At 36.5% G+C, this 16,601-nt stretch overlaps 1 pseudogene; it reads right to left on the bottom strand.

The window, feature by feature from the left end:
• Window positions 1-7,645: 7,645 nt before the first annotated feature.
• LOC129894697 (uncharacterized) lies at window positions 7,646-8,924 on the bottom strand (annotated as a pseudogene).
• Window positions 8,925-16,601: the final 7,677 nt, after the last annotated feature.

Genomic DNA, 16,601 nt, shown 5'->3' with positions numbered 1-16,601 from the left:
TTTCTTTAAAAAAAGAACTTAATATCTCCTTTTTTTTCATTATTATTAGCAACAAAATAATTCTTTCATTAATCTAAAAATCATGCCACTCATTCTCACAAGTCATAAATTATTTTAAAAATCAAGCGTTAAAATAGAAAAATTGATAAATTTCACTAAACAGCTAGAAGAGTTGTTACATCTTCTTAGTGACAATGAAATATTGACTTTGTTAATAAAAATTTACGCTTTAGTAATTTGAATTTTGATATATGTGATGATGTTTGATTGTACACAAAATTTAAGATTTTTTTTTAATCTTATTTAATTAAACAATTGTCACAGACATTCCTGTTGATATAATGTTACGACCTGATTTCTCAAGTCATGATGACACTTAATACAACTCACCAGTAGGAAGCCTAACCAATAGCCCAGAGCCATAAGTAATGGGCTATCAAGCGGAAGATAACAAATTGAAGTAGAAGACAATGATAAGGAGAAGAAAGAGGGATAACAGTGTATCTATATACAACACCCTAAGAACTAGCATCAGCCAGTAATCGAGCCTCTAATCAAAGTAAGTGTACAAGACTTTTATAGATACAACTACAAGTATAGTCTATCTTCAAAAGTAAAGTAAAGACAAGTCCTAGTCAAAAGTAGATTGAAATTGGCAACTCCGAATGCCAAGAGCTCACCCAATCTCTGAATCTAAGCTGCTCTGCACGAACTCCAAATCAACGGCGATAACCTGTATTATGATCCGCAGGGTGCAGAATAGTAGTATGAGTACCAAATAAATGGTACTCAATAGGCATAGGATGACTGACCTCCACAAATAAAGCAAGTATAAATAACATATAAATGAGGTAAGTACAACACAAGTAACCACACCAGAGATACAACATGATAGACAAAAAATATGAATGAAGTAATAGAGTACATGGAGTAAACTAACCGAGTCAAGAAGCGTATCTGGAAGCGCAATTCCAAAAACCTACTCGCAATAAAGAAGTACTACAGGAATCAACTAAACAAGGACATATCATCGATGAACACCAATAAGTAACATAAAAGCCTAGAAACTAATCCAACTCAACCTAATAGGGAATACCAACAACAAGTCAATAATAAGCCATACGACTAATCAACTAGCAAGCAACACAAAATAAATACAGTTATAATTAGAGAATAACCAATCAGACGCTCATATATTCAGAAGGTACAAACACACAAACATAACCCCCATCCCCCATAAAACCGATGGTGCCCCTACCCTCATAAAATTGGTGGTACCAAACAATAACCAATTATATTGGTGATAGGCGATGCATATGAATGGAAGTTTGTAGTAAAACCATAGTATCATTTGTATCCATTAATAACCAGTGTCATCTATAACCAAGGCATTTAACCCAAAGCGTATAAACCCACCCCAGCCTGTGGCCTGCCAGGTAGGACCTATGTAGCTCCCTCATTCGGTACTGTGGTACTCTCGGCCAGAGGGTCCCATAGGGACACGAGTAGTATATATACACTGCCTGGGCCCAAACCAGGTTTATATCAAATCATCTTCGTTGTGGTACCGGAGGAATGAGTAGCCAAATCAAGAAGGAAAGAGCGATGATGCGCCGACTATTCAAGTAAAAATTGAGTGCATCCCAAATACCTCTAGTTTTTCAAAATTAGTTCATGAAAGGATCACATCCTCGATGCCTCGTATACTTTAAAAATCAGTATACCAAAGTAATACAGGTGGTACGACTCCCGTTAAACCTAATTTAAAAGAGTAATAGCATAAAAATATGGTTTCTTAAAAATAGTAGTGAAAATCCAATGTATGCACATAAATCGTACCACAAAACGCGTGGAAATGCTCAACTAATGCAATGCATGACATCACCAGCATCCAAATAAGGCATACGCAATCAAAAATTCAATACCAAACCTACCACGCTACCAAGGCGGAGGGAACTAACCTGGGATCCAACTGATCCTCAAAAATGTCCTAGGTCCCAACAATATAATAATAGACCAATAGCAGCATAACATTCCCAATAAAGTATAATAGGCCTACCGCTAATTGACAAGTGAAGGCATCAAGAAGAGCTCCAGAATAAAAAGGGAAGAAATATAGCTCAAGGGTCAATGCCCTACTCTGAAGATATTATTCCATCCTACAACCAAGCATAACTAAGCCAAACCTACTGCTACGACGATTCACTAAGGTCTCAAGCACTAGCACAAGGCACACCATCCAAGATAAGCCCAACCGGAAGCTATACATAGCTATAAGGGCAACAAAGCATATGCTAAAGTATCTAAGGCTCGACCCTAGTCGAAGGCCATCAATATCAATCCTATAAAGGATAATAATGCTAAGTCAATACCACAAACAAGGCCCAAAGCCTAAACTACGGATTTCACGAGACTACTCTAGTCCAAGGCTCAATCGGGAATCAAGAAGATGAAATGGAAGGAGGCAAAATCTATACTCATCAAGTACAAACTTAAATCACATGTAATTTATACTATACAATATCTAATAAATCTCAGTCAAAGTGGAAGACCATAGCCTACCTCGAAGTCGATCACGTGCATTCTGAATCCACCAATTTAAAACTTTTCACCTCTGAATCACCTCCAATTGCTGCCACACTAACAACATATTGACCACAACATCAATACATATGTTTTGACACCAAAATTGCATTAATCGGAGACGGACCCAAAATTGGATCTAAAACAGGATTGTGAAATCTACCATGGAAATCCCCAAATCGATTATGTGAAAAGGTTTATTTGAGCTTATTGAACTTGTGTCATAAAATGGGACACAATTCGATGCTTGGATGTGAAGAAATCAGCTCATGCAATTAATTAGCCATTAAAGCTTTAAAAGGACAAAGGAAAGCAGCTAATACTCAAAAAAAATACCTCAAATGATAGTCCCCAAGCACTCCAATGCGTAGCCACTTCAATTTTGAACAATCCAACCTTTGAATCACCTAGACCGAAGCTAAAATGAGAGAGAAATCGTGTTTTGAAAATGAGGATTGAGTGCTGATTTTCAGAATTAAAATATCTGAAATTCTGGTCGCTAAAAGGCAGATCTGATCTCTAAAAGCTAAATATATGGTCACTAAAAGCCTGCACCAGATATCAGTTTTTCCTATTTATTTTCAAAGTCTCCAAACGGACCCTCGGAATTCATTCGGAACACAATAAAAATAAACAAGGTATGCTACCTTACTAAATTCAATATTCCGAACTCAATGGAATCATCATATTTTTGGAAAAAGATTGATATGATAGAAATACCCCCTTGAAATCTCATTAGGCCAAAAACTTAACTTTTTACCTAAACACCCAAAATCTAATATATGACCTCGAGGCCCAAATCAAAGGTCCTACTAGACAAAATTCAATATTTTGGAGCTAATGGCGCTGACAGAATTCTCATACGACAATTAATTCTCTGAAGGTTGACCAAAGACAACCCTTGGCCTTTAAGCTTTCCAACATCTCGTCTAAATGCTCAAACTCACACCGAAAGTCTCGGAACCCAAATAAAAGGTCATTCTAGACCAAACTCGGTATTCCGAAACTAACCTCGCTGACGAAATTTCAATCTAAGCACGTTTACCAAGAATGTTAACCAAAGTAAAACTTTAGCCAAAACTTCAAAGTTGAAAGCCTCGGGATTCGAGCCGATCATGCGACTAGCCTAAAATGATCATTTCAGAACTGATTGAACAGTCAAAATTCCATTTTAAAGTTATTTTCCTAGAGTTTTGATAGAAGTCAACCGTTGAAACTTCGAAAGCTCCAAAACACAAAAATGGATATAAAATGCAAACGAACGACCAGGTGATTAAACTGCCGGTGTCAGCAAGTCATAAATGAATTGGGGCCGCTACATGAAATCTTTAAACGCTGAAAAGATCTAAAAATGGAGAAAATGACCTGGAGGGTCATTACATATATATAAATATATCTATCATTAAAAATTAAAATAGAAAGTATAAAGTTAAATTATATCTAAATATAAGAATGTATCATTTTTTCTACAATATACTGGAAAAAAATTACAATGTAAAATAGATGATTGGAACATTATTTTAGAATTCAAGAATCTATATTAAGGTATTTAAGTAATAAATTTTGAATAAAATGTTTTGATGCTAACATATACCAAGAAATATATTAAACTAGTAAACTTGTCCGTGTTTCGCGCGGTTATAAATGACGATAAGATGCCAATAATTTTATTAAATATAAAATAGATAGAAGAGGTATATATAATTTATCGATAGAGGCAAACATTTGGTTAGTAGATAGATGACTCCCAACAAAGTCATCAGTTACAATTTTTAACCAAAATAAATTATAAACTTACGACAATAAAACAAATTCGTATAAAATAATTAAAAAAAGAGAAAATTTAGAGACAACATACAATAAATAAATAAATAATGCAACATCATTCTATATCATTAATCAATAAAAATCAGAAAGAAAAACATACGAAATCAATGCACAATTTTTTGAGCTTTTGTCAACATCTATACCCACAAGTCGATCACTGTTCAATATCCTTGCAACATCATTCTACAACCTTAATCATTAAAATTAGATGACAAAATACAAAATCAATTCACATTTTTCGAGCTCTTGTCAACATCCATACACACAAGCCAATCACCATTCAATATCTTTTATTTTATTATTCAAGTCAAACTAAAATATGAATAAAATAAATACGTACCGAAAACATAAAAAATAAAAAGGCTAATGTGATCATTTCTACAAAGTCTTACAATATATCTACGAATAGGACTACAATATTGAATACCAAATAATATAATGAATATGACTATTAATTGTTAAGGATCTATGATAAAAAAAAAGTCATTGCGGAAATAATAAAAATAAAGACCATTAACTTTTCCATTAAAATAAAAAAAATAAAAAAATTTAAACTTCTTATCATTGCATATTTAATATAATTAAAAGATTTAAATGAATGATATTTTTAATGTTTTTAATATAGCACATAAAGAAAAAAAATAGAGAAATGTCCAAAAAATATTATAATTATACTTCTTGCAATATATAATAACCTGGGATCAATAAATACTTTTAAATATGATATAAATATGGAAAATAGGAAAAAGACTACCAAAAAAAAGGGGGAGAGAGAAGATAATTATATTTTTTGGATAAAAAAAATGATACATCACATCTTTTATCCCTAAAATTATATATTTTTGTAGCAATACAATCCTCATAGAAGAAATATATATATGAATTTTCATAAACCACATTACATCTTCTAAGGCTCCCATTTAAAATATTTACAGTAATACAACACTAATAAAAACAAAAAAATTTATTTAATCACAAATCTACAGACCTGGCTTGTTGATGAAAGTTTTCTAAAGAAATAATGTTTCAGTGATAAAGTGTCTTATCATGATCGGTTATGTGCTTCACTTTTATGCTTCATGATAATTTTGCCCTGCAAAAGAAACAATATGTGCAAAGTTAAACCAACAAAAAAATATGAATCAGGATCTGAAGCTGTACAATTACCTTGGATCTATTGAATTATTGTAATGCCTCAGTTAAAACCAAGCTTTTTGAGACAGATGAAAAACCAACTTACTCAGAAATGAAATCATTTTTGTCAATCCAAACATGAAATTTCAACCTAATTTCACTTTGTCAGATAAAAAATTCACAAGTCTTGATGATATGAGAAACCTAAAACTCAATAAAACTATACAATGAATATAATCAAATAAGGAAACAAATCAAGACTTTAACTTACTTGGATTGGATAAAATAAGTAAAATGGGAAAGAAAGGGAGCAATTTAAAGAAAAGATATGAATGACATTAATGGGAGATTAAGGGGAGGAAAACAATCAACGTAAAAGAAGGAATTGAAAAAGATTTTAGAAAAAAATAAGAATAACATTAATATTCAACTATATTTATGGTAAAATATTTAATGGTCATTACATAATTTAACGAAATTCAATAAATGTGGTAGAAAATTATTATTCCTTTAATTATAAAATAAGTGGTAAATTGAGAAAAATGTCAAAAAAATAATGTAAAAGATAAATATGAATCCTGACTTTAGAAGCATGCCACATCAGTAGCCCCATATTTCTCCTTTATATAGATATATAGATTGGATGGAATTTTCGATCTACTACTTGAATTTCTTTTATATATATACTACCTCCGTCTCAAATTAGATAGATATCTTACTAAAAATGCTTGTCCAATATTACTTAATCACTTACTAAATCAAGATAGAATTAATTAAATTTTTTTTATTTTACCCCTATAATTAATATGACTTTTGAATGTACACAATTCTCAATACTAGATATTTCTATACTTTATGTATATTGCATTGATATAAACAAATGACAAAATGGTAAAATCTTTCAATGTATTAATAATTTCTTAATCACCGTGTAAAGTTGAACGTGGTCATCTAATATGTGACGGAGGTAGTATATATTAAGTAAACTCATGGTCAAATAAGTGCAAGAATAGATTAAGATATATAGAATGTTAATTTAGGATGAGAAGAAAATCAAGTTGTGCAAAAAGAGAGCGAATTCAGAACAAATTAGTATTTATTACTCTTTCAATTTATATGTCTTCCGTATCTTTTGTAAGACTATAAGAGTTTCAATCATCTTTAATTTAAAATTAGGGTATTTTATTTAAATTTTATAGTGAAAAAGTCAATTATAATTTATTTTGACTTTTTTGGTAATTATCCGAATTCCCTTTTTTTCCAGATTTCTGATACATACGAATGACACTCATACATCGCGATTTGATACATAAGTCATTTTCATGATACATCGCTAGTTGATACAAACCAAACATTGTAATATCCATAAAACTTATGAATCAGCTTATCACACCTAATATATCATGAACCCAACAAAAATAGTAGTAAAACTTATGTTTTACTGATACATTTTGTATTTGGTTTGTATCAACTAGCGATGTATCATGAAAAAGATTTATGTGTCAAATCGCGATGTATCAGCAATATTCCTATGTATCAGAAGAGGGATTTTTAAAATTTTTATAAATGGTAGGGAATAATTAAAAATATAAGAATATAAAGTGTGTAATTTGATAATTTTTCCTTAAAATTATACTCTCTTTGTTTTAATTTATGTCGCATAAACTTTTATCGTGAATTTGGACATGGAATTTTCATGTTTTTTGAAATAAATTTTATATATTTGAAAACTATGTAAAAAGTACCATAAGTCGTCACAATAATTGACAATTGAAAATATTTAAAGGATAGTATATGAAAAACAATTCGATCAAAAATAGAGTTTTTTGAATATTGAAATTCGAAAGATGTCACATAAATTGGATTGAGAAAGTAATATTCAGTCTTCCTTATTATTCTTAAACTCCGTATAATCAAAACTAAAATGAAACAGATGTCACGTAGTACTACAAATAATGTATTGTTTACAAGCATCCGTTCAATTAAAAAACACACACACACATACGATACATAGACGAGTGTATAAAAGGGAGGTATGATTAATTCAACGAACAAAGACAAATTAATAATAGAGAAAAGGTAGGTAATGATAAAAGTAAAATCAAGCATCATCACCATTCTTTGGAGGATGTACTGCATAGTAGGTCTGGACAATATCTAAGCAGAGGAGGAAAAGAGAAGCAACCAAAGCAATTATAGTCCAAGGATTGCTAAAATATGTGGTTATCAAATTAGCCATCCACATCTTGATTGTACTGTTATAATGGCCTTCTAAACCTTTCTTGACTATGCTGTAAGAAAAGATATCATCTGCCTCATAAGTATTTAAAGATTTGTACACTTGCACCATATCATCATCACTCCCTAAACTGTTGATGATAATTTTTGTTGTCGCAGTTCCTTCACATCTTCTGTTGTAGCCACAAGTAGTTTCATGAAACTCACGAAATAAGTTACAAACTTTACCCAAGCACTCTCTTGTACATGAGGAGATAACTCATATCAAATCATGTTCTTGGAAAACACTATCAACATACAAAAGCGGGAGTTTCAGCTCCGCAGAACGAAACAATTTAGTATGATTAAATCTTACACCCCTGAGAGATTGAATCCTGCTAGCCCTTAAATGAATCCCCTTTAATTTCAGATCCGTCACAGAATGAAACGCGTAAAGGCCACGCCTATTTGCATTTCCATCATTTTTCCAGCATTTGCAATAGTTTTTTTCCAGGCACTTTATCTTAACATTGCAACAACTACTGATAAGATCATGATCTAGACCTTTCACAATTACTCTACGGAGAATTTCAAAAAGGTGAGATTATTGTTTTCATTTGCAGGTTCTTTAATATTGAAGAACATTCTAATTTAATAATTTTCCATGTAATTTATAAATGCTTCTCTATCATGAATTGGATATCTCAAGCGAACCAAGATCTCGAGAATTTGAAAAGGTATCTGATTTTTAAGCAAATACACGTCACATTTAATGCTGGCATAAACAGCAGTACCAAGATGATAATTAATTGTCTTAGGCCGTTTAACTGATTCCTCATGCTCCAATATAATTTAGAATGACACATGCATTCTCGAGAAAATTCATCATTAGTGTACCCAATGGTGAATTCTTCAAGGTAACAACATTTTATGTACCTAATATCAGATAGAATGAAATCAACTTCATTTTTGTTTCCAATGAACCTTTTAACTGCTTCGGGCTTGAAATTCTCAACGAACTTGAGCTTCTCCTTTTCGTGGTGATAAGGCCCGAGTGAAACCACTTTTGGTTCATAGTCCTCATTGCTTTCCTCTCTCATAAACAATGGAACTATTTGCATTGGATATTTCTCAACTGTTGCAGTTGCCTCCTCCACTCCCATTGCCAGCATTTTCTTTAGCTACAACAAAAACTAAGTCAATTTCTATTAGACTTCACAAGTAAATAGGCAATATTTAATTTATTACTGTATATTAAAATTTATTCTCTTCAATTGTTAACCCACTTTTCTTTCAAACATTCTATTGTTGGAGCATCTCTACTTTGTCATCAACACCCAATTTTATTGATATTCACCCTTGATGTGAATTTATTTCCTTTTTAATTAAAAATATATAATTTCTAATTTTATCCCTAATATCGTTGTCTTGTAGCTAAGGTATTATCATGGCATTTAAAAACCTTGTGCCCGGTTAAACATTTTCATAAAAAATGAAAAGGAGAAAGAAATTTTGAACCAAGTATTTATCTAGCGTAACTTATAATAGATTGGGGCAGATATTGTGCTACATGGTCCAAATTTCAAGTTGAAAGAAAGTGGGAAGATCGAACATCCATGACTAGTTACTCTACTTGATCAGTATACTTTGTTCACACGTAAAAAAAAAAAACCTGAAAGCACTAGAAATGATATACATATAAAAACTTCTCAATTCTAAGCTATTGAGGTGTATGACCATCTCATCTAAAAGTTTAAAATGCTAAAAAACATATATTTTTAATTTAATTAGTTGTGTTATATCTCAATTGGCCCCTTTACGCGTTCGGCTTGATTTTTTTTCATTCACCAAACTCGGAAATACTATTTTACTTTTTGGGTGACAATAAATTTGAACCCAGGGCCCTGATATTTGCTCTGTTACCATGTTAAGATATTTGACTATACTAGAGAAAATATACTTTTGATTATTTAGTTACATCATCTCTAGACACTAATATGGAAACCTAAAAACTTTTAAAGTTTTACATTTTTTTGAGGAAGTGGGTATAAAGAATCAAAACTGAAAACTTTTCAATATTTTTTTGGAGGGGTGGGGGATATCAGTCGTGGAGGAATGGGGTCGTGGGATAAAAAATAAAATAAAAATGCAATCTACTTCATATTTAGTATCTACTTCATATTTAGTTTATCTTTTATAAAAAAATTATAAAAACTAAAAGTTTGAGTGGTTAAAAATTTAAAATTTTGGAGGGGATGGTGGAGTGTGGGGAGGGGGAGGGGTCATGGGGGTGGGTAGTGTAAAAATCCAAAGAAACAACTTTTAAAATATTTTTTTTAAGAATTTATTTTGGGGTGAGGGACTGGGGGTGTAACACCCCTCAAAATTTTCCCCTAGAATTCAAACCCTTCTTGTATACAGGTAGGATCGAACTCGAGTATTGAGGAGCGTATGCATGAGTTGAGATGAGTCTTTGAGAATTTTAGCAGTATTAGAGGTGAGGTGGGGTCATGGAGGACCCCAGGACCAAATTAAATCCAAAAGATTCGTCGTGGCTAAGTTTAGGATGAGTTCGTATAAGGGTCGACTTGTAAAGACCCTATATTTTGAAGGACGTCAATCAGGGTGGCCCACGACCTATCAAATTAAAGGTCGTCGAGTCTTCTTTCCAACGCCACCAAGAACGTAAATTTTGAAGTTTGGAGTCAAAAGATATGACGATCCTAAGATGAACTAGCACGGCAGGAATTTCATTCTTGGCCTGGGTTGCAACTGCTGGGGAAATGGCCTTGGAGCTGTAAGGGCGCGACGAGCCACTATCGCGCCAGAAACATGCCTCAGTAGTTTGGTCCTTGGCGCGATGTGCCATTAAAAGTTGTGCAGGGTTTTTTAGGCCAAATTCCCAAAACCCAGAAAATTTGGCCTTGGCGTTGTAAGGGCACGACGCGCCACTATCGCGCCAGAAACATGCCTCAGTAAAATGGTCTCTAGCGCGGCGCACCACTACGAGGTGTGCAGGTTTTAGTCGTATTCAGCCTGGCGCTGCAATGGCGCGACGCGCCACTATTGCGCTAGGTGCATTTTTAGCCTATTTTCAGAACTTTGAGAAGGGGTAATTTGGGAACTTACCCAAGTTATATATGTATTACCCTTGGTCATTTTGGGATCAAAAATTTCCAGCTCTCTCTCTCTCTCTAAAAGCCCTAGAAGTTCCTCTCTCCCTCTCTCTTCTTCATCCTCTTCTTCTTCTCCATTCTCAACAAAGATTTGTCCCATGAGCTTCAAGATTTGAGTCCTTCATTGAAGACCCAACATCAAGGTTCTCTCCAAGTCTTCACTAAGGTATGTAAGGCTATCCAAAACATGGGTTGAGTCCACCCATGTGCCCTACTCTTGCTTTGAGGTTAGGTGTTCATGAAAATAGAGTTTCTTGGTATGGTTTATGCTTGTATGAACCTTGTCCCCTATGTATTTGGTTCTATATGAGTTGATGTTGTTGAGCCAAGGAGTTCCTAAATTGAGCCCTTATGTGAGTATGAGTTGATGAAAATGAGTTGTTAAATATGTTCTATTGATCTTCTTGACTATGTAGATCTTAATAAAGGATGTTATTTTCTTGAAAATGTTGCTCAATATGACATGTCAATTTGAATTCTTGAAATTGTGATAAGCCTCAAAGATTTTCTCAAATGGATGAAAGAAATGATTTATTATATCTAGATGTTGCTATATATGTGCATTTTGAACTTCTTTTGAAGATATGATTGAGATTGATCGGATAGTATGATTGGAAGAGATTTGATTGTGATAGAATTGATGAGTTGATAAGGTTGTAATGAGACTTGTCGATGTGATTTGATTGAGTTGATTGGATGGAGTTTTATGAGCATTGAGTCTTGGGAGGAGTATCAAGCACCGAATTGGGCGAGAGTATAGTCCATACTCGAACCCAATAACTACGTCGCCAAACGTAGGGGGATGGAAACGTTAAAGTCGGATGCTTTCCCGAGAGATTTGTCCTGACATTATAGGACCTGGTTGGACTGGATCCATGATTTGTTGATTCGTTCATACCCTGGCAAAGTATGAACGGACGCAGCAATAACGTCGGTTTGTTGTACTTTCACTGGCTCATAAGTGATAGTTGTCGGTTAAGAGAAACTCCCAAATAGGTCTTGATAGTACTCCGAGTCAGATTGAGTTGAATTGTATATGATTGGTCCCGTCTAAATCATATTCTTGTTTAGACTTAGAACATTGGATTGAGTTGAGATTCCGAGTTGATTGATTTCTTCCTTGATGTTTGTTGTATTCGGCCATTTTACATACTCGTACATTCCATGTACTGATGCCATTTGGCCTGCATCATTTTATGATGCAGAGACAGGTACTAGAGATCATCAACCGGCGCTCCGTTGAAGATCCACATACACTTCCACCCAGTTGGTGAGTCCTTCTAGTTCCCGGAGGATATTGCGCCTTCTTGTACAGTTTTGTTGTCCTTTCTTCTATTTTGACTGTTGGTAGCCATGGACTTGTCATTAGCACCTTTTAGACTTGAATAGAGGCTTCATAGACTGGAGTGTGGGGAGGTCGAGCTGTTATCTTGAGGAGTCTTATTTTATTGTCTTGTTGGATTGTAAATGTTTGGCCTTCGGCCCCATATATGAATAGTATTTCATTAATTGAGTTTCCGCTGAGAGAATATGATTGAATGAATGAGTGACTGGACCAGGTGGTTCGCTCGGAGGTCAGAAATGGCCTTCGAGTGCTGGCCACGCCTAGGGTACCCTCCCGGGGCGTGACAAACATGGTATCAGAGCATAGAGTTCAAGTGTCCTAGGGAGTCTATGAAGCCGTGTCTAGTAGAGTCTTGCTTATGGGTGTGTTGTGCACCAAACTTATAAGCAAGAGGCTATAGGACATTAGGAAATTGTTTCACTTCTTTCATACTCTGAGTTCGTGCGATGGAGTTAAACTCTAAGAAACTTCCTTTCTAATTTGTGCGTTTATATGTTACAGATAATGCCTCCAAAACGTACTACTAGCTAGAGAAATGTTGACAACGCCGAGATGCCCCAGTCCGAGACACGCCCGGCAAGGGCTAGAGGCCGACCTGTGAGATACTCAGAGGCACCCTAAGTGCCATCTACTCCACCTGCACCCACGTCAGAGGCAGAATTTCAAGGGGCAATTGCAATGCTCACGCAACTAATGGCTGCCCGAAGTGGTAATCAGAGTTCGCCGACTCTTAGCTCTAGCTCCTAAGAGTCATCTGCTGCCACTAGAATCAGAGACTTTCTGAGGATGAATCCACCGGCATTCACGGGTTCTAAAGTTGATAAAGATCCCCAAAACTTTATTGATGAAATATGGAAAATTCTGAAAGCTATGCATGCCACGAAGACTGAGGGGGTCGAGTTGGTGTCCTACAAACTCAAAGATGTGGCGAACATTTGGTAAAACCAATAGGAACAGAGTAGGGGTGAGGATACTGAACCTGCTAGATGGGATGAATTTGAGGGAGCCTTCCTTGACCACTTCTTTCCCCGAGAATTGAGGGAAGCGAAGGTAGAGGAATTTGTTAATCTGAAGCAAGAGGGAATGACAGTTAAGGAGTATGGCCTAAAGTTCATCCAGTTGTCCAGGTATGCTCCAGAAATGATTCCTGATGTGAGGTCAAAGATGAGGAAGTTCGTCTCCAGATTAGGGAGGCATGTGAAGAAGGAGTGCAAAGCAGCATTGTTGATCTCGGACATGGATATTTCGAGATTAATGGTGTATGCTCAACAGATGGAGGATGAGAAAAGAAAAGATAGAGAGGAGCACCTGAGCAAGAAGGCAAAATCAGCGGGCCTTGAGGGTGAACTAAGGCAAAGCAAGGGCAACAGGTCCTTCTTCCAGAAGAGGCCTCCCAATCATGCCTCATCTACCGCCAGCGCACCTATGCCGCAGAATAGGTATGATCGGCAGGGACAGAGTCGTCAGAATTTCAGACCTCAGGGTTCTCAATCCCAAGCTAGCATGGGATAAGGTGCGCAAGGGAAGCCATCATGCGTCAAGTGTGGAAAGCTTCACTTGGGAGAGTGCAGAGCGGGAAGGATGGGTTGTTATAAATGTGGCCAAATAGACCATTTTCAGAAGGAGTGTCCAGCATGGGGGAACATAGCCCAGTTCTCCACCACCGCACCACCGGCTAGGGGTAATCAGAGGGGCACTACTTCAGGCACCAGCGGAGGTACAAACCGTTTATATGCCATGGGTAGTCACCAAGATCAAGAGAACTCTCCAAACGTCGTGACGGGTATGATTCGAGTCTCTTCTCTTGATTGTTATGTGTTGATGGATCCGGGTGCCACCCTATCTTTTGTGACTCCTTATGTGGCTAGTAAATTCAATAAAATTCCTAAACGTCTTCTTGAGCCTTTTAGTGTGGTCACTCATGTCGGTGATTCTATCTTAGCTGAGAGAGTCTATAGAGATTGCACTGTGTCCATTCATCACAAGGATACCTTGGCCGACCTAGTTGAGTTGGACATGGTTGACTTTGACGTGATCCTTGGCATGGACTGGCTCTATGTCTGTTATGCCTTCATTGATTGTAGAACTCAGATTGTCATGTTCAAATTCTCGAATGAGGCTGTCATAGAGTGGAAGGGTAGTCCTGTTGCGCCTAAGGGTAAGTTTATTTCATACCTTAGGGCCAGGAAGCTAATCTCAAAAGGGTGTGTTTATCACATTGTCTGAGTGAAAGATGACAGTATTGAGTCTCCATCCCTTGAGTCGGTTCCGATTATCAATGAGTTTCCGGATGTCTTTCCTGAAGATATGCCTGGAGTCCCTCCTGATAGGGAGATTGACTTTGGGATTGATATTCTTCCTGATACCCAGCCTATCTCAATTCCTCCCTATAGAATGGCTCCGGCTGAGTTGAAGGAGTTGAAGGAGCAGCTAAAAGACTTGTTAGATAAGGGATTCATTAGGCCGAGTGTCTCACCATGGGGTGCTCCGATCCTATTTGTTCGAAAGAAAGATGGGTCCCTTAGAATGTGTATTGACTACAGGCAGCTCAATAAGGTCACCGTAAAGAACAAATACCCTCTCTCCAGAATAGATGACTTATTCGATCAACTTCAGGGTGCCACTTGTTTCTCAAAGATAGACTTGAGATCCGGCTACCACCAATTGAAGGTGAGAGAATGTGATATTCCGAAGACTGCTTTCCGGACTCGTTATGGCCACTTTGAATTTTTGGTCATGTCCTTTGGGTTGACTAATGCCCTCGCCGCTTTTATGGATCTCATGAACCGAGTATTCAAGCCATATCTTGATATGTTTGTGATTATATTCATAGATGATATTCTGGTTTACTCCAAGAATGAGGAGGAGCATGCCCATCATCTTCGAGTCATCTTGCAAACTTTGAGAGACCAGGTATTGTATGCGAAGTTCTCTAAATGTGAGTTTTGGCTTGCATCAGTGGCCTTCTTAGGCCACATTGTATTTGGAGATGGTATTCAGGTTGATGTTCAGAAGATTGAGGCAGTAAAGAATTGGCCCAAACCCACATCCCCGATGGAGATAAGGAGCTTTTTGGGTTTGGCTGGCTATTATCGAAGGTTTGTAGAGGGATTCTCATCCATATCATCACCATTGACTAAGCTGACCCAAAAGAAGGCTAAGTTCCAATGGTCCGATGCTTGTGAGGAGAGTTTCCAGAAATTGAAGACTAAGCCAACCACTGCCCCTGTTCTAACCTTGCCCGATGGTACAGAGGGCTTTGTGATCTATTATGATGCATCCAGAATCAAGTTGGGTTGTGTACTGATGCAGAGGGGAAAGGTGATAGCCTATGCTTCGATACAGCTTAAGGTTCATGAGAAGAATTACCCAACTTATGACCTTGAGCTGGCAGCTGTGGTGTTCGCACTTAAAATTTGGCGCCACTACTTGTATGGGGTGCATGTTGATGTATTCACTGATCACAAGAGCTTGCAATACGTCTTTATCCAGAAGGAACTCAACCTGAGGCAGAGAAGATGGCTTGAGCTACTCAAGGACTATGATATGAGCATCCTCTACTATCCAGGTAAAGCTAATGTAGTTGCTGATGCTCTTAGCAGGTTGTCTATGGGTAGCACTGCCCACGTGGAGGAAGGAAGGAGAGAATTGGCGAAGGAGGTACACAGATTAGCCCGATTAGGAGTTCATCTGGAAGAGAACAATGAAGGCGGAGTTACTGTTCAGGATGGGTCTACGTCCTCACTTGTGGCAGAGGTAAAGGAGAAGCAAGACCAAGATACCATCCTTCTCCAATTGAAGGGAGTTGTTCACAAACAAGAGGTAATAGTTTCACCAAAGGGGGAGATGGTGTGTTGAGGTACCAAAATAGATTGTGTGTGCCGGATGTCGATGATGTTCGAGAGAGGATTATGGCCGAAGCGCATAGTTCCCGGTACTCCATTCATCCAGGCTCCACAAAAATGTATCATGACTTAAAGGAAATCTATTAGTAGAGTGGGATGAAGAGGGATATTGCGAAATTTGTTTCCAAGTGCCCGAATTGCCAACAGGTGAAGGTTGAGCATCAAAGGCCATGTGGTTTAGCCCAAAACATAGAAATTCCAGAATGGAAATAGGAGATGATCAACATGGACTTTATTACAGGCTTGCCGAAGTCCCGAAAGCAACATGATTCCATTTGGGTGATTGTGGATAGAATGACGAAATAAGCTCACTTTTTGGCGGTTAAAACTACTAATACCGCAGAAGATTATGCAAAGTTGTATATACAAGAGGTCGTCAGATTGCATGGGGTCCCTTTGTCTATTATCTCAGAC

Source organism: Solanum dulcamara, chromosome 7, assembly GCF_947179165.1.
Source record: "Solanum dulcamara chromosome 7, daSolDulc1.2, whole genome shotgun sequence".
NCBI classification, from domain to species: domain Eukaryota; kingdom Viridiplantae; phylum Streptophyta; class Magnoliopsida; order Solanales; family Solanaceae; genus Solanum; species Solanum dulcamara.
The sequence above is the reverse complement of the archived record's forward strand: the minus strand, read 5'-3'. Positions and strand labels throughout refer to the sequence as shown.